Here is an 18,639-nt window from a genome sequence, read left to right on the forward strand (position 1 = left end):
GAATCAGATGGTCTTCTTCCATGATTTCAGATCCTCGTGCAAAAACAAATTGAAATTCAAAAAAAAAAATCCAAAGCAATTAAGGCACGGAAACCGAAGATTCATTCCAGAGAATAATAATGATTCATGAATCAACTTGAATTCTAATTCTGTGACTTCTCGAATACCTCCAAATCTACAATTTTCAAGCTCTCCTTCGCGAACTTGCATGATGCATTACTCGAGCAACAAGAAGCTAGAACACGATCGGAGACAGGGCTCGAGCAACAGCCATTTGAAACCGTCCGTCGTTCAGAACCTTCCATATCCGTCATCAGCGGCGGTCTGAGAAGCCATTACCTGACCGAGACGCTGGGGCGACGGCCTTGGCGGCGAAGTTCTGATTCCTTTTGATGGTGGAGAGGCCGGTGCCCGGAGAAGATGACCCCGTGCTGCTCCCACTCCACTGCCCAGTGTACACCAGACTCGCCGCTCGCCTGCGATCCATACAAGCAGGGGCGGCCCTGAGATTTGTGGGGCCTAAGGCGCACTATGAAAATGGGGCCCCTCTAATATATTTTTTTTTAATAAAAAATTTATGCATAAAATGATAAGTATTCACAAATTTTTTATTTAAGTATACTTGAATATATAATCATTAAAATTATAAACTAAACTTTACTTTCATATATAATAAGATAGGAAGAAATCAGTACAATGACTCAAAAATATTAAAAACTGGTTTTGTTGCTTTATAGTTTAGCAATATCCAGCTTACAATTAACCCAACGATCACTTAAATACTACTCTTCTTGCATTTTTAGCTGCAAAATCACTAATTAAGTTTGTATAATCTAATTTATCTACCAAATCCTTTTCAATAGACAATATAGTTAATCCATTCAATCTTTCTTGTGACATTGTTGATCGAAGGTAGGATTTGATCAATTTTAACTTTGAAAAACTTCTTTCTCCAGAGGCAACGGTAACTGGAATAGTCAATAATATTCTATACGCAATCCAGGCATTTGGAAAACAACCATCCATCAATTTCAAATAATTCATCACCTCAATTGGCCTATTGATTTCTTTTGGCAAAATTTCTTTGAAGACTTTCAACTCAAAAAATAAATCTCTCCCATCAACATCCATAAGCCCCTCATGTTTCAAAAAGTCTTCAAGATTAGCACAATAAGTCTTCAAGCACTCATCATTGGTAGAATTTAACTTCTTCAAATCAAACAAAAATCCAAAAGTTACATCATATATTTGAAATTGTTCAAATCTACTCTTAAGTGAAGAAAGAGCTTGATCTATTATATATATGAAATAATTAACTCTAAAGGATTCTTCAGCTGATTGCATAACCTCTTCACTAACATTCTCATCAAAATGTTTCTTTCTACGAATGACACGCCTTTCACGAAATGTAGGCTCAATCTCCATTTCAATTGCAACTTCTTTAGCTTCAATCATGGCCTCCAAAAATCTAGTTTCTCTATACTTTTCAAGAAATGTAATGAGTCCTTTTAATTGATGTATAGCAACATCAATATGCATGTCTTCAGCTTGAAATGTCTTGCTAACAGAATTAACAGCAAACAATAGATTGTGCCAAATAATCATGCCAAGCAAAAACTCAAAGTTCTCAATTTCAAATGTAACTAAGGATTCAGTTTCACACTTTGTATTGGGATCATCAGCTTCTTTTTCCAACTGAATTAAAGCATCTCTAATTTGTGGAGCTTGGTACCGTATAGCTTTAACACTTTCAATGCGACTTTCCCAACGAGTTTGTGATAATGGCTTAAGTGTGAGACCTTCCACATTGTCTTTGAAAAATTTCCACCTCTTTGTAGAAGATGAAAACAACACATATATGCGTTGTACCACTCTAAAGAAATAGATAGCTTTGGAACAAGAGGTAGCCATATCACAAAGGGCAAGATTAAGACTATGACACCCACATGGCGTGTAGAATGCTCTTGGATTTATTTCAAGTACTCTTTTTTGTACACCTTTGTGTCTCCCTTTCATATTAGAGCCATTATCATATCCTTGCCCTCTTATATCACCAATATCAAGCTGGAGTGTGTGCAATGCCTCTCTAAGTACATTAAAATGTCCCAACCCCGATGTATCATCCACTTTCAAAAATTCTAAAAAGAATTCTTTTACCTTTATCGGACTAGTTGAAACGTCTACACATCTTATCACAAGAGACATTTGTTCTTCATGACTAACATCTGGAGTACAATCAAGAATAATTGAAAAATATTTCGCTTCTTTGATTCTTGCCACAATCGTACTCTTGATCTCACTCGCTAACATCTGTATCAATTCATTTTGGATTTTGTGGCCAAGATAATGGTAATGAATTTCACTCCTTTGAATATGTTGAATGTGCTCTTGCATTACTAGATCAAATTTAGCAAGCATTTCAATTAAGCTTAAAAAGATTCCATTTCTTTCTTGATAAATCTTCTCATTGTCTCCACGAAAAGCTAAATTATTTTTAGCAAGAGTGATCACAATAGCAATTATCCTTAGTAACACTTGTCTCCAGTGTTCCCTCTCTTTGTTGATTCGTTCTTGAACACTTCTATCAATTGTTTCATTCTTCTTCAATCTACTTTCCAATTCAATCTATTTGCTCATGCAAATAAAGTGCTCATTACTAGTTTCATGACTTCTAAGCCTGTTGCCCATATTCTTCCAATCTTTCAATCCATCAGTAGCCAAATGAATATTGTTCCCATCTTGCTTAAACAACTTGCAACAAAAGCAAAACACTTTGTCTGAAGCATCTGAATATACTAGCCACTTCCTATCCTGCTTCTCTCCATTTTGTAACTGTCACATGCAAAATGTAGAAAAAAAATGCCTATCTTTGTCATCTAGGGGAAAATTCACACCATTACCTCTTATAGGACCTTTTTCAACTAGTAAATCCCTTAAATTTTGATCAATCTTGTCCCAATTACTAGGGTCATAAATGTTTAGAGGTCCACATTCAACATTGACATCTTCACTTTCACTAGATTCTACATTCCCCAAATCTTCATTCTCATTCTCATTCTCATTCATATGTTCACTAGGTTGTTCAATCACCAAATCATCATTCTCATTATTACTCACACAATGAGTAGGCTCTTTAATTACCAAATCTTCATCATCATTGTCATTTGAACCCAAAATATCTACTTGTTTCTTGGTACCAAAATATTTATCAAGTGCTCCCGATTAAGATTGAATTAATTGTTCTACTTTCATCCTCTTCTTTCTCTTTTCATTTCCAGAACTATACTTCCTAGGAAACATGGCTATAATCACAAACACTTCAAATCAATCCACAAATCACAAACACTTCAATCCACAAATCACAATCCACTGAAATCCATTATCAATAGCAAATAAATTATAAAAAAATAATTTAATGAAACAAAATTAGGGCAAACAAATTATTCAATTAAAACTGATAAATACCTAGGAAAAAAAATTAGGGCTAAATTATTTATTCCACTAAAATCTAATGGATAAGAAGGTAATAAAAAAATTAGGGCAAATTTATTATTCCACTAATTGATAGAGAAAGAATATAAAAAAAAAAATTATGGCAACTTTATTTAATAAAATCTGATACTGAGAAAGAGGACTTACATGAGAGAGTGTGTGTGTGAGAGATAGTGAAAGAGGGAGAGTGAGTCTATGCTATGCTATGCTCTTCCTTCGTCTGCTTGCCTTCAATTCAAGTATTTCATTTCATTTCATCACTTCACTTCGTTTCGTCAAAGAGATTGAAAACAGAAGCACTCACTCACTACACTAGTGCACTAGACATGTATGTATTGTATATTGTAATTTGTATTTGTATGTATGGTTTGGGTTGGGCCCAAACACATTTTGGGGCCCTTTAAATACATTTTCAGTTTTGGGGCTCTTTAAAGCCTCCAAAGTTGTTTTCAGTCTCACACCAGATAAACTTTCGGTTGGGCCCAAACACTTTTTAGTTTTTGTTTTTTTTTTTTATTTATATATTTTCATTTTAAAAAATATGGGCCAAACATATTTATAAATAAATATGGGCTAAATTATACATGGGCCCAATAAACATTTGGGGCCCTTTAAATTGATCTTAAAAACCAAAAAAAAAAAAAAGAAAAGATTGGGCCTATAACAATTTTTCAAATTTGGCGGCCCTATTTTTGGGCTAAAATTTGGTGCCTAAGCCACAAGCCTAACCTGCCTTATGGCAGGGCCGGCCCTGCATACAAGTGTATATATATATATATATGTATAGATATAGTTTGTGTTCTCGTAAAATGCTGAATTTTCAGAGATGCCGAGTCTCTTTTTTAAAATTGAGAATATTCTCAGTTTATAATATTTTCAATTTTAATCATGAAAAAAAATTCAATTCAGCAATCTAATGTGTCAGGTTCGCAGAATTATCTTTTTTTTCAATCCCATACTTTTCTCAGAAGCCAAACATAAATTTTTTAATTTTGATAATTATAGACTGAAATCATTCTCTGTTTGAAAATTAAGAATATTCTCAATTTTGAAATTGAGAACATTCTCAGTTTGGGGATTAAAGGGCAAAACGTCTTTTTACCTATAAATGGGACTTATTGGTTCAAAAACTTTTTGACGGGACCTAAGCTACCACCAAATATGTAAACATGACTTTTTGGTAATTAACTCAAATTATATTTATCGACTATTTTTTTTAAACAAATATAATTGAAACACATAGTTACCAATATCAAATTATCTTTATTTTTTACATGAATATTGTATTCAACGAGTCCTAAAAAGTGAACAATTCGAATTATTGAAATTAGTTTCAAAATGAGTCTACTAAATCCAAACACTTTTATAAGTTGAAATGATTAGTTGAGAGAAGCAATCCCCAAATTGTAATATTAAATTTTAATCCAACACTATTAGTAACTTTTTCCTTCTTTTTTTTTTTTTTTTTTAATTTAAGAAACATACAAAACTAGTAAATTTATAAGTGTTACCGAATATCAAAAAAGTTAAGAGACGAAAAATAATTTCAAAATGATACAGATATAAGTAATTTATGTATTAAATTATGTAATTAAATTTTGTACTTCCATCATTTAAAAATTAATTTTTTTGCTTTCACTTTTTGAAATTCTTCCAATATTTTATTTTATATAATTGTATTATTATAAATAAATAAAAATCAACAAATAAGGAATGACACTTTACAATTTTGTGTTTAGAGACTGTAAAAATAGAAAAAATTGTCCGTAGCTCGAATATATCGGGCTTGAATGGCTCGAAAAGTTTCTCTCTCTAGTTCTCTCTCACTCCCGCCTCATCCCTCTCACCTCTCTTGCCTCATCCCTCTCGTTCACTCTCGCATCTCTCTCCTCTCTATCTTTTCGCTTAGCAGTTCAATCTGTTTTTTTTTTTTTTTCCTCTTTTATCTGTGAAACGAAACAGAGTGAGGAAGAGAGAAAGAGAGAGAAGAGAGAAGAGAGAAAGAGAGAAGAAAAAGAGAGGAAAAGAGAAAGGGAGCCGATCTTCCTCTTCTACTCCGTCGCCACCGTGTGTGTGTGTGTGTTTCATCGATTTGGCTTCCAGATCTGTTTTTGATTTTCCAGATCTGCGTGCGTGTGTGTGTGTGTGTGGGTTTGATGATGATTTGTTGGTTATTGATGATGATGACGCTGTGTTGATGTCTTCTTATTTCTTTTTCTTCTTCTTCTTCTTCTTCTTCTTTCTTCTTTCTTCTCTTCTGTCTTTTTCTCTTCTGTGAGTCGGAAAGGATGAAGAAAAGAAAAGAAAAAAAAAGCCAAAACGACATCATTTTAGGATTTCGGGGCACTCGAGCCACGAAAAATTCGAGCTACCAAACGAGATTGGTAAAAATATATGCAGAATTATGGTTTCACGTGATGCTTAAAATTGATTGAGTAGTTTTTAAGTGGTTGGCTGGCATAGCATACGGCCAATTTTAAAAATCTCGTTAAAAGTTAATTTTTTAAATTTATATTATTTTTTTATATATTTTTTTAAAAAGTCAAAAATTAATTTTTAATTTACTTTCTAAAAAATGTGTACATGGGCGTTCAATAGTATTCTTGGTAAGGGTGTAAATTTATAGGAAAATGTTTGGTAACTCAAAATTTTGTAGCTCAAATGGCTTAAATTTGTCAAAACGACGTCGTTTTACACTCAAAATCTGTTAAAACGACATCGTTTTGAGTGATTTGAGCCATTTGAGCCACAAAATTTGAGCTACCTAGCATTGTTGAAATTTATAACACACAACATAATAATACAATTCGAATCGTACCTGAAGTTAACAAGTTAATATTGATTATTTCTTGATACGAACACAAACACATATATGATACGACTCGATAACGAATATTAAACAGGTTGGGTTGGTGTCAAATCTATATAACACGAAATTAATACGAATAACCCGTATAATGAAAACTTAATTACACATTTTAATATTATTTCTACTAAAAAATATCAGCACATTTTTTTTATCTCTTACATAATCACATCCAATTTATTAAAAAGTATGTAAAATACGATTTTAAATTTAATATAGATTTTTTTTTTTTTGCTTTTAATTGAACTTAATGTATTTTTTATTTATTATTTGAATCAATCTAGTAAAAAATATAATAATAAAATATAATTTTTGTAAATTAAGAAAATTAAATTAAATTGAAATCAAATATTTTATAATTAATTTTATTTAATACAGATTAGTTTCATTAAATTTAACTTGTGAAGAAAATTTCAAATTTTTTTCATACATTTGATATTTTTAATTAATAGTAAAATTTTTTGACATAATACGTTAATACGACACGAACCGAATACGGACTGAAAATGACATGACACGATAATACGAAATAATAAATGGGTCGGGTTAGTGTTGAGATAAATCTAACACAAACCTGAGATGACACGACATAAACACAACACGACGCCCACCCTTAATTCTCGGTCATTTACTACGATCTGTAGCAAATCTGTTAAATTACCAACAGAATAAAAAATTATTTGGTGCTCTTGTGTGGTGGTACTTTTGATCAATTACATCACATCTCTTAAGCCATGTTTGTTTTCCAGCTTCAGAGGTCAGATTGGATTAGGTTGGTTGTGGGTCCTATTCACAACGTGTTTGGTAGTGATAGGAGAGGCATGATTGATGCTCCATGCAATTTAGTAATCCCCTTCAGTAGGCGAATTAGCTTGGCTGGGTAGGGGATGGGATTGAAAAAATAGTCCAGGATTAGAGTGTATCCGATTGTCTGCCTGAACTTTGGGCCGGTCATCCAGCCAGTTGATCGGAACAATGGGTTTTTTTTTTTTTAAAAAAAAAAACTAAAAAAAAAAACTATCTGTGGCCTGTTATTTCTGAATTTTTTTAATATTTATTTAGATTTTTTTTACATAAAAATATATATATTTTTATTTTATATAAAAATAATTTAACAATCCTCTCACTAAAACTATCATCAAAACAAACACACGTTTACTTAATCTTCTCATTAACAATCCCTACATTGACCATTCCCTCCCTAACAATCACATCCAACCTAATCCGCTAAACAAAAATGATCTTGCTGTTTTCTAATTATTCAATACAAAATTATGAACTTCACATCTTTCATCGAGGGTATGGCTTCCACTACAAGAAAAGTGGGCTTAAAAGACGGAATTTTTTGCGACGACACATTTGCCGTTGCAAAAAGTGACTTTTTGAGATGGCACGACTTGCCGTCTCAAAAAGTCACATTTTTCGCGATGGCACGACTTGCCGTTGTGAAAAATGTAAGTTTTTGTGACAGTACAACTTGCTATCGCGAAAAATAGAGTATTTGCGTCGGCAAAAAATGCTGTCACGAAAAATGAGATTATTTGCAACGGCAGAAATTGCTGTCATAAAAAAAAAAGAGTATTTGCGATGGCAGAGATTGCTGTCGTAAAAAAATAGAGTTTTTGCGATGGCACCAGCGCAGTCGCAAAAAAAAAAAAAAAAAAAAAAGAAGTTTTTTGCGATTGTAATAGGTACCATTGCAAAAAAAAAAAAAAAGTTAAAAAAAAATATTGTGGCTTTGAGACAGCTTCATATATAAATAGTCACAAAATGGTTTAAATAAATGCAACGGTATTTTTCTATCACAAAAAAAAAAAAAAAAAACGACGTCGTTTTACTCTTTTAATATAACATTTCTCCTTTTACCCATTTTTTCATCTTCCTATCTCTCTGTCTCTCTTCTCTTTCTCTCTCTCACTCATCACTCTTCTCTATCTGTCTGTCTGTCTTTCTCTTTCTCTCTGTCTTTATCTCTGTCTCTCTTCTCTTTCTCTCTCTCACTCATCACTCTTCTCTATCTGTCTATTTGTCTGTCTGTCTTTCTCTTTCTCTTTGTGTCTCTCGATCATCTCTCTTCTCTGTATCTCTTTCATCTCCCTGTCTCTCTGTCTCTCTCTGTCTGTCTCGCTCATCTCTTTTCTCTTTATCTCTCTCGCTCATCTCTCTTTGTCTCTCTCTCGTTTATCTCTTTTCACTCTTTCTCTCTCTCTCTCTCTTTGTCTATCTCTCGCTCATCTTTTGTTTCTCTCTTTCTCTCTCTCTATCTCTTTCTATCTTTGTCTCTCTCATTCATCACCCTTTTATCTCTCTTTCTCTCTCTGTCTACTTCTCTGTCTGTCTGTCTGTCTGTCCATTTGTTTCTCTTCCCCACTATGTTCTCTTTGCTCACTTTCTCACCCCTCTTCTTTATTTACCGAGTTCTCTTTCGATTTATCGTTCCACTACAAGAAAATGCACTTTTAGCGACCACTTTGTCTCTCTCTCGCTCATCACTTTGTCTCTCTATCTCTCTTTTCTATTTGTCTCTCACTCATCTCTCTCTCTCACCACCCATCTTCTCTACCACATTTACTACTACTACAAATGTCATTCCACTACCACCACTGCTACCACTGTTGTCACTCCACATCTATAACTCACATTACTACCACCACCGCCACTACTCTACTACCACCACCATTACTACTGTCACTACTACTACCATTACCTCTTCTCCACCACCGCCACTCCATCTCCTCTATCATCACCACAACTTCACCACTAATCTCCTTCGCCATCACTACCACCACCACCACCACCATCAATATCAACTAATAAAAATTAAATTTGGTAACACAACAAATAAAATAAAATCAACTAGAGTAAAGTCCCAATTTCACTCATTTTTTTATCTTCCTGTCTCTCTTTCTCTCGCTAATCTCTCTTCTCTTTCTTTTTTTCTCTCTCTCTCACTCATCACTCTTTGTTTTTCTGTCTGTGTTTATCTTTCTCTCTCTCTCCCACACTGTGCTCGCGTTGCTCACTCTCTCCCTCTTCTCTTCTCGATTTAACGATCTCCCTCTCGATTTATCAATCTCTTTTTTTTTTCTCTCTCTCTGTTTCTTTCTCTTTCACATTTCAATCGCTTATCTCTCATTTCTCTTAATCACTTGACGAAAGAGAAAAAAGTCAAAAAAATGAAATGGGCCTCTCTCTATCTGTTTCTCGCTCATTTCTCTTCTCTCTCCCTCTTTATCTCTCGTCTTTCTCTCTCTCTCTCTCTCTCACTCATCACTCTTCTCTCTGGCTCTCTTATCTCTCTCCGCTCTCTATCTCTTGCTCATCTTTCTTCTCTCTCTCTCTATGTCTCTCTATCTCTTGTTCATCTCTTTTTGTTGTCTCTCTCTCTGTGTGTCTATCTCTCCCTCATCTTGTTTCTCTTTTTTTTCCCTCTTTCTCTCTCTCTGTCTCTCTCTGTCTCTGTCTCTCTCACTCATCACTCTTCTCTCTGGTTCTCTCATTTCTCTTGCTTATCTTTATTCTCCCTATCATTCTCTCTATATCTCTTGTTCATCTCTTTTTGCTGTCTCTCTCTCTATCTTTCTTTCGCTCATCTTGTTTCTCTCTCTCTCTCTCTTTTCTTTCTCTCTGTCTCTCTCTCTCTCACTCATCTCTCTTCTCTCTCAATCGTTTATTTCTCTCAATCACACTCATCTCTTTCTCTGAGCCCATTATTGTTAAAAGAGGAAAAAGTCAAAAAATAAAATGGGTCTCTCTCTTTCTCTGTCTCTCGCTCATCTCTTTTCTCTCTCTCTTTCACTCATCTCTCTTCTCTATCTCTCTCACTCATCTCTCTTCTCTATCTCTCTCATCTCTTTTCAAGTATTTTTTTTCAATTTTTTTTTCAATTATAATGTGTATGATCCCATCGTCATAAATAATAAAAAAATAAATATAAATATTTTAAGCCTAGACAAACATGTTTTTTAGTTTATTTTTTTAAATTTTTTTAAACATTTTGTTCAAACCAAACGCGTTTGTAATTTATGTTTTTCTAAAAATAAACAAAAACCAATTTATAAAATTTTTGTAAACATAAACCAAAAACGTAAACATTACTAAACGCTACCTTAAACTTTCATTTGTGATGGTTATACTTGATGTCGTAAAAAAAAAAAAAAAACTCAAAATTTGATTGGCGCTTATTTTTCCCCACTCAACCAAAAATCCCCAAATCTCAAATCCCTAATCTTTTGAAGCACAAAAATCCCTATCTCTCTCTCTCTTGCGACTGTGAGCAAGGTAGACGACGGCGTCGAGCGATATCATCGATCAATCCTTCTTGTATCTCTCTTTCTTTTTCTCTCTCTCTCTTTCTCTCTCTTCTTCCCTGTATCTCTCTCGACGATATCATCGATCAATCCTTTGCGGTAAGCGCTCATCATCGCTTCACCTCTGTTTGATTCATTTTATTATATTTCTAGATCTTTCATAGTAAGAGTTCATTGATCGATTCACCCTACGGATGTCAATCTCCACATGCAGGCCATTAATCCTAACCCTAAGAATGTTCATCCTTCAAATCCACTCCATCGACACGTGTCGCCCCTTTTCCTCCTCCGCCACCAGCAGCAGCTCCGCCGCAAAGCCTAGCAACCACCTCTTCAGCAGCCAATCCCCCTCCTCCACCACATCTCTCACGAGCCCTAGTGTAACAACCCTCATTTTGACTTAGTCATACTTGCATACAGTTATGGATGATCTTGTTTTAATATGTGCATTTGCAAATCTTGTCTTGTTTTGCTGGAATGATTGCTTGCACGCTTTGTTCTTGTCTGGTGTGTTGCCGAGGTCATCTTAAGCCTAGACACCTTTGAAACCTTTGTCACTTAGAACTATCTTAGAACCCCGTTGGTTGACATCCATCTTCACCCTGGCGTATTGGCCGAGATGTCACCATCTAGGCCGAGGTGCGCATCGCCTAGGCCGAGATGTGCATCATCTAGGCCGAGATGTTAATATCTAGGCGTTCTAGATCCTTGATCCTTGCATGAGTGATTTTGTTCCTAGCATGGTATGACCTAGACCGAGGTGTGGCACATCTAGGCCAAGGTGCGGCACAACTTAGTCAAGTGTTGTCCTTCCAAGTCGATGTCATTGTTACCCTGCTTGCCGAAGCTTTGCCTTAGCTGAGATCATCACTTATCGGAGTGTTGTTGTTAGCCGATGTTGTTACTTGCCGGTGTGTTCTTGCCGCCTAGCTTGTCGAGTACACTTTGTCTTGGTCTTGTCTTGTCATGTCAGTCACCTTTTTGGATAGTGCCAATCAGCCGATGCCACGTGTCCCGACATAGGGATTAAGTCAGTGATTGTCGTGAGAAACATATCATTTTGTATCAAGTCTTGCCTGTTAGAGAGAGAAACTCAAGGAAGAAGAAGGAGAAGTTTAAGCTAGAGAGAGTGAACTTCCAAACTTGATCGTTGGAGCTTGAACCGTTAGATTCGAGTTTTGAGGTTAGAATCGTAACCTATTCTTGTTGTTCTCATTGATCATCTAGCTGCATTGCACGATCAAACCTGTTCCGTACGCCATTCATCGATTTAAAGTTGGTTTTAGAAAGAGAAAACGATTTTCATGTGTCTTTGAAAAAAAGCCTCGTTTGATCCGAAAGTTTGCATTAAAGCTCATGTTTTTGTGTTTGTTTTGATAAGATCCTTGAGTGTGGGTACCCAGGTCCATGTTTTTGAATTCATAGCATGAAGTCTCAGCTGTTGTAATAGCAAGTTTTGATCTTTGCATTCGTCTTCCTCATGTTCATGTTCTTCAAGTTCTTCATGTTCATGTTCTTCATGTTTATCAAGAGGGAAACCCAGATTTTTCCCGACTTCACTTTTGAATGTGGCCATCGAGGCTACACCTCGGCAAGGAGGTGTGGGACCTCGGCCTAGACCTGGTAGTTGCCCAACGTGTTTTTCCAAGGATAAGAAACTGTGTTTCAATTTGATTGACTTAGTTTTTGAAGAATGCCGAGGTCATTTGCATGTAAGCTAGACTTGTTTTGAGTAGTGCATTCAATAGACTTTGCCATGTGTTGCAGGACTTGGACTTGCCTTGACCCCGACGTTTGAATAACTAGGTGAGTGGTATTTTTGATAAAACTATGTTATCAATGTTTTGATGAGCTTTGCTTTGCTTTGTTTTTGAAAGATATTTGTTAAGCATGAATGATTGTCCTTAGTTTTGTATCTCGTATTATACTTGCTTGAATGACCTTCTCGGAAAGTCCCTTGTGCTGGAGGACTCTAAACTTTCGCAGCACATCTTGGTTGAAAAGTCCCTTGTGCTGGAGGACTCTAAACTTTCGTAGCACATCTCGTTCGAAAGTCCCTTGTGCTGGAGGACTCTAAACTTTCGCAGCACCTCTCGTTTTGGAAGTCCCTTGTACTGGAGGACTCTAAACTTTCGCAGCACATCTTGTCTTGAAAGTCCCTTGTGCTGGAGGACTCTAAACTTTCGCAGCACTCTCGTGTTAAAAGGCTACGAGCCTTTGTAACATAGGTCGCTTGTGCTAGAGGACTCTAAACTTTTGTAGCACCCTTGTTTGAGATGCCCTCTTGCTTTGTCTTGTTTTGCCACGGACGGTTTACCGCGTGGATACGTTTGCCGGAATGTTATTATTCGTAATATGTGATGCTAGTAAGTATCCCTTGAAGCTTTGAAGATCTGTTAGATGGACGAGGTCCATTCCTTGTTATATATAAAGTTTTGTTTTGTATTGTTTTGAAAGGACTTCGGCTATTATTCATGCAAACCCCTTTATTATTTATACCATTCACTGAGTATCCAAGCTCACCCTCTCTATATATATGTAGGTGATGAACAAGAGGGCGGTGACGCCTAGATGTGATTCTGGAGCTTATTTTGGGTTTTTGATTATGTCGACTTAACCTGTAATTACGTCGGCAGTCTTGAAAATTATGCTTCTCGATTTGTAATACTTGTATGTTGCATACGTCGGCTTGAGAAGCCTTCTGATCAAGATGTGTGTTTTGTATACATGTTATGTCGACAGTGAGGGTGTCGGCAATCCTGAAGATTTTGCTTCTAGCAGTATTTCATGTATTTTGTTCATGTCGGCTTGTGAAGCCCTTTTGTTAATATGAAGGATGTAATTTGTACTTTGCTGCGTTTGTAATTGAGTTGTAACCCATATGATGATGATTGCTATTTCATTTAACTTATGCATCGCTCCTATGGACTAATTTGTTTGTATAAATCGCTTCCGTACTTGTTAGCCCCATATAATTATACTCTGATGGTGTGTGAATTTTGGAAGTTGGCCTTGGTAATCTCGGATTACTGGCCATCACGGCACTAAACTACTAGGGGCGGTTTGGGGTCGTGACACCTAGTCATCTCTCTCTCTCTCTCTCTCTATGTATATATATGTATATACTAGTAATGGTAGCAGTTATTTTTTAAAGCAGTTAACAATATTGAGCATTTTTTGGGAGAAAAAATAAGTTGCAAACCTTCAAACCCTTATGAGTTGTACGTATTATATAGTAGTATATATATTAGTTAGATTAAAAAGGTTTAATGCTATCTTTTACTAGTATTTTTAATTTGAGATTTTTATGCTTGATTTGTTTGGCTGAGGTTTGTCATATATATTTTGCTCACTCATTGGAGAGCTATGAGTTGGCAGAAGAAGCCTGTTCACCTCTGACTGGATTCGTTGAATTGCCTACTTGCCATGTTTGTCTTGGTTAGTATATATAAATTTATAATTGCTAGTTTGTTTAGTAGTGATTTGTGCATTCTTGATGGTGCATTTGGGGTTTACTTTGATTTTGGGGGTTAAAAAACTGGTGAGTTGTAGTTTTTGATGTGTCCCCGGAGTGAGGATTACTTGTATTCAGTATGTCCTTAAAATTTTCAATGGCATTCTATTCTAGCATTTGGACACTTTCCATTAATTTTGTTAAAATCTGGTAGGTTCTTAAATTTTTCAATGACATTCTTTAGTGACATTTGGCCACTGCCCACAAATTTTGGTCTATTTTTCAAGGTATTCCAGAAGCAGCAGAAGTTGCAGTGCCAGTGGCTCGTTTACTTGCGAATCAGGCAACTTCGGAGGGGGTTGAAACACGTGCAGCAGCAGCTGCACCCATCTTTGGAGCGCCTAATTCATCTCCATTGAATTTGTTTCCTCAGGTCCAGCATTCTTATAATTGAGTTTAACCTGCATTTCTTTTCCTTCTATATCTTTCTTATATTGTTTAAACTGAAATATCAAGAAACAATTTCTGGTGGTGATGGTAGTGGTGGACTTGGTCCCCTTGATTTCCTTAGAAATAGCCAACAGGTTCGGTTCGGTTCCTATTTTATTATTTGATGCCATTCCTAGAGTTAAGAATCTTGTAATGATAGGAGTCTGGTCTTAAATTTTTGTTTTGTGAATAGTTAAGTAGTTTTGTAGTGAATTACTATGAGATGAGATGAAACTAGATCATATAGATTTGTATTATTGCTATTATTGGTATGAGCCTGTTGAAGGTTCTGAAGAGTGAGTATTTGTGGGCATCGTTGTACTAAATTATTATTTTTTCTTTTCATATTTCTCAGTCATTTTCTCTTCATTCCATAAATACCTCTCTAAATTCAAAAGCTTAACAGATCATTAGTGAATTGCACTTGCTACTTGGAATCCAATTATTTTCAAATATTTCATAGTAGCGTCTCTTGAAGAACATTAGGTCATGTGAATTTTAAATTGAATTTGCTTAGTTCAAGTGGTTGTACTCTTAGGTTTTTATGGAGAAATTTGGAGGTTGAGTACTAACTTGTTAACATTCTACCAGAAGACAAACAAAAAAAAGAAGAAAACATTAGATTCTTGCAGTGTTTTCATACAATCAAGTACTTTGGTTTCTAATAATTTTTCCACCTAGGTGAGGGTTCAAAGCATGAGAATCAAATCAAGAGAGTTTGGGGGTCAGAACAACAGTGGAGTGGAATGGATTGAATCAATTCTAAAACATGACAAAAGGTTGACATATATGCTCACATTAGAATTATCAAAAAGTTAGGTGGATGCTCTCTGGTGAAAACCAACCATGAATAAATTGCTCTGCAAGTTTGAAATCATTTTAGGTTTATTGAAAACAACAAAATATGGAAATGGTTGTGAAGTGTTGATGACACTGGAAATAAATAATAATAATAATAATAATAATAATAATAATAATAAAAGACATCTTTAAGGTTTTGCTGGGAAGTGGGAACCATTCAATTGACTCTAATAGAGCCTCATGGAAAGTGGATGGAAGCATCACTTTTAGTGGGTGTTTTGCTACTTTTTTTGTTTGTTTTGAGCATCAATGTTTTATTACTTTTGGTAGGCAACAGGTCCCTCTTGTGCATTAGTTTATTATTTTTCTATTTGAGGTTTGCTATATGGAGAATATTCTTGTCAAGGTTACATGCGCGCGCGCACACATATATATATATATATATATAATATTAATATAGGATTTGGTTAAGAAATGTTATGGTGGTATGGATAAAATTGGGTATTGAAGTGTTTGTTAATTGACAAAAAATCATAAAAGTATGATTTAATTTCGTTTCTAAAAATATTTGTTGATTTAGAAAGTTATTGGATGTTCAAATGATGTAGTTAAAATGTGTGTTAAGTATGAAAATAAGATCCAATTATGTCTATTCCTTTCCTTCTCTCTCTTGTCAAGGGCTTTGCTGCAATTGCCTATTTAGGAGTGTTTCAAACTGCACAATTCCGCTGTAATAGCTAACACTAGTGCACTCTTAGCTTTTATTGAAGGTGCTCTTAAGATGTAAGAAGAAAGAAGAAAAAAAAAAATTAGAAATGAATTTTGCTAGTAATAAATGCTCTTAGTGAATAAGTAAAAGATAAAAAAAAATTAAAAATCACAAAACATTTTTATTAAAAATAATATTTTTAAAAATATTTTTAAATATTTTAAAGACATTTTTATATAATTTTTAATGTTAAACAATATATAAGAATCACTTCTAGCATTTGCTATAAAGTTTTATTATTATGGTGTTGGGAAATGTGTACAAGTTCTTTGAAGTTAATCATGATGGCCCATTTAGGTGCTTAAAGTATGCCATGATATCATTGTGATAATGTTAGAAAGTTACATATTTAATTTATAAATTTATTTATAATAATGTGTTAAGTAAATTGAGTCCCCCTATAACAAATCAAAAGTTCTATTTAGATATTTGTTGATAACCAATTGGTAACTTAGAATTCGAGGCGTTGAAGCCTCAAAATTACCAAACGGCGTCGGAGTAGCATGAAACTTGGCACACACGACCGCCTAGGCATGAGAGACTTGTGGGAGAAGACAAGACTCGAATCAGATTCCCGATTTGGGAGTTAGAGCCGGATTTCATTCTACACAAATTAGTTTATTAAGAAACTTAGAATTCGAGGTGTTGATGTCCCATAATCACCAAACGACATCAGAGTAGCACGAAACTTGGCACACACAACCGCCTAGGCATGAGAGACTTGTGGGAGAAGACGAGACTTGAATCGGGTTCTCGGTTTGAGAATTAGAGTCGGATTTCACGCTAGGCAAACTAGTTCTTTAAGAAATTTAGAATTCAAGGTGTTGATGTCCCAAAATCACCAAACGGCGTCAGAGTAGCACAAAACTTGGCACACACTACCGCCTAAGCATGAGAGACTTGTGGGAGAAAATAAGACTCGAATCGGGTTCTTGGTTTGGGAGTTAGAGCCCGATTTCACTATAAACAAACTAGTTGAAACCTAGAATTTGAGGTGTTGACGTCCAAAAATCACCAAACGGCGTCGGAGTAGCATGAAACTTGGCACACACGACTGCCTAGGCACGAGAGACTTGTGGGAGAAGATAAGACTTGAATCGGGTTCCCGGTTTGGGAGTTAGAGCCGGATTTCACTTTAGACAAACTAATTTTTTGAGAAGCTTCGAATTCGAGGTGTTAACGCTCCAAAATCACCAAACGGCGTCAGAGCAGCACGAAATTTGGCACACATGACCGCCTAGGCACGAGAGACTTATGGGAGAAGACAGGACTCGAATCGGATTCCCGATTTGGGAGTTAGAGCCGGATTTTACTCTAGACAAACTAGTTTCTTAAAAAAACTTAGAATTCGAGGTGTTGACACCCAAAAATCACCAAACGGCGTCGGAATAGCACGAAAATTGGCACACACGACGCCCTAGGCACGAGAGAGTTGTGGGAGAAGACGGAAATCGAATCGGGTTCCCGGTTTGGGAGTTAGAGCTCGATTTCACTCTAGACAAACTAGTTTCTTAAGAAATTTAGAATTCGAGGTGTTAACGCCCCCAAAATCACCAAACGACGTTGGAGTAGAACGAAACTTGGCACACATAACCGCCTAGGCACAAGAGACTTGTGAGAGAAGACGGGACTTGAATCAGATTCCCAATTTAGAAGTTAGAGCCGGGTTTCACTATAGGCAAACCAGTTCTTTAAAAAACTTAGAATTCGAGGTGTTAGCGCCTCAAAATCACCAAATGGCGTTAGATTAGCACGAAACTTTGCACACACGACCGCCTTGGCATGAGAGACTTATGGGAGAAGATGGGACTCGAATCGAGTTCTCGGTTTGAGAGTTAGAGCCGGATTTCACTATAAGCAAACTAGTTCTTTAAAAAACTTAGAATTCGAGATGTTAACGCCCCAAAATCACCAAACGGCGTCGAATTAGCACAAAACTTGGCACACACGACCGCCTTGGCACGAGAGACTTGTGGGAGAAGACGGGACTCGAATCGGGTTCCCGGTTTGGGAGTTAGAGGCGGATTTCATTCTAGGCAAACTAGTTCTTTAAAAAACTTAAAATTTGAGGTGTTGACACCCCAAAATCACCAAACGGTGTCGAATTAGCACGAACCTTGGCACACACGACCGCTTTGGCACGTGAGACTTGTGTGAGAATACAGGACTCGAATCGGGTTCCCAGTTTGTGTGTTAGAGCCGGATTTCACTATAGGCAAACTAGTTCTTTAAAAAACTTAGAATTCGAGGTGTTAATGCCCCAAAATCACCAAACGGCATCAGATTAACACGAAACATGGCACACACGACCGCCTTGGCACGAGAGACTTGTAGGAGAAGACGGGACTCGAATCAGGTTCTTGGTTTGGGAGTTAGAGCCGGATTTCACTCTTAAGAAACAAACTAGTTTCTTAAGAAATTTAGAATTTGAGGTGTTAATGCCACAAAATCACCAAAT

At 35.9% G+C, this 18,639-nt stretch overlaps 1 pseudogene; it reads right to left on the reverse strand.

The window, feature by feature from the left end:
* Positions 1-690: 690 nt before the first annotated feature.
* On the reverse strand, positions 691-8,212 carry LOC114313448 (uncharacterized; annotated as a pseudogene).
* Positions 8,213-18,639: the final 10,427 nt, after the last annotated feature.

The sequence above is a fragment of the Camellia sinensis genome, chromosome 10 (assembly GCF_055761805.1).
Source record: "Camellia sinensis isolate YWXY chromosome 10, ASM5576180v1, whole genome shotgun sequence".
Lineage (NCBI taxonomy): Eukaryota > Viridiplantae > Streptophyta > Magnoliopsida > Ericales > Theaceae > Camellia > Camellia sinensis.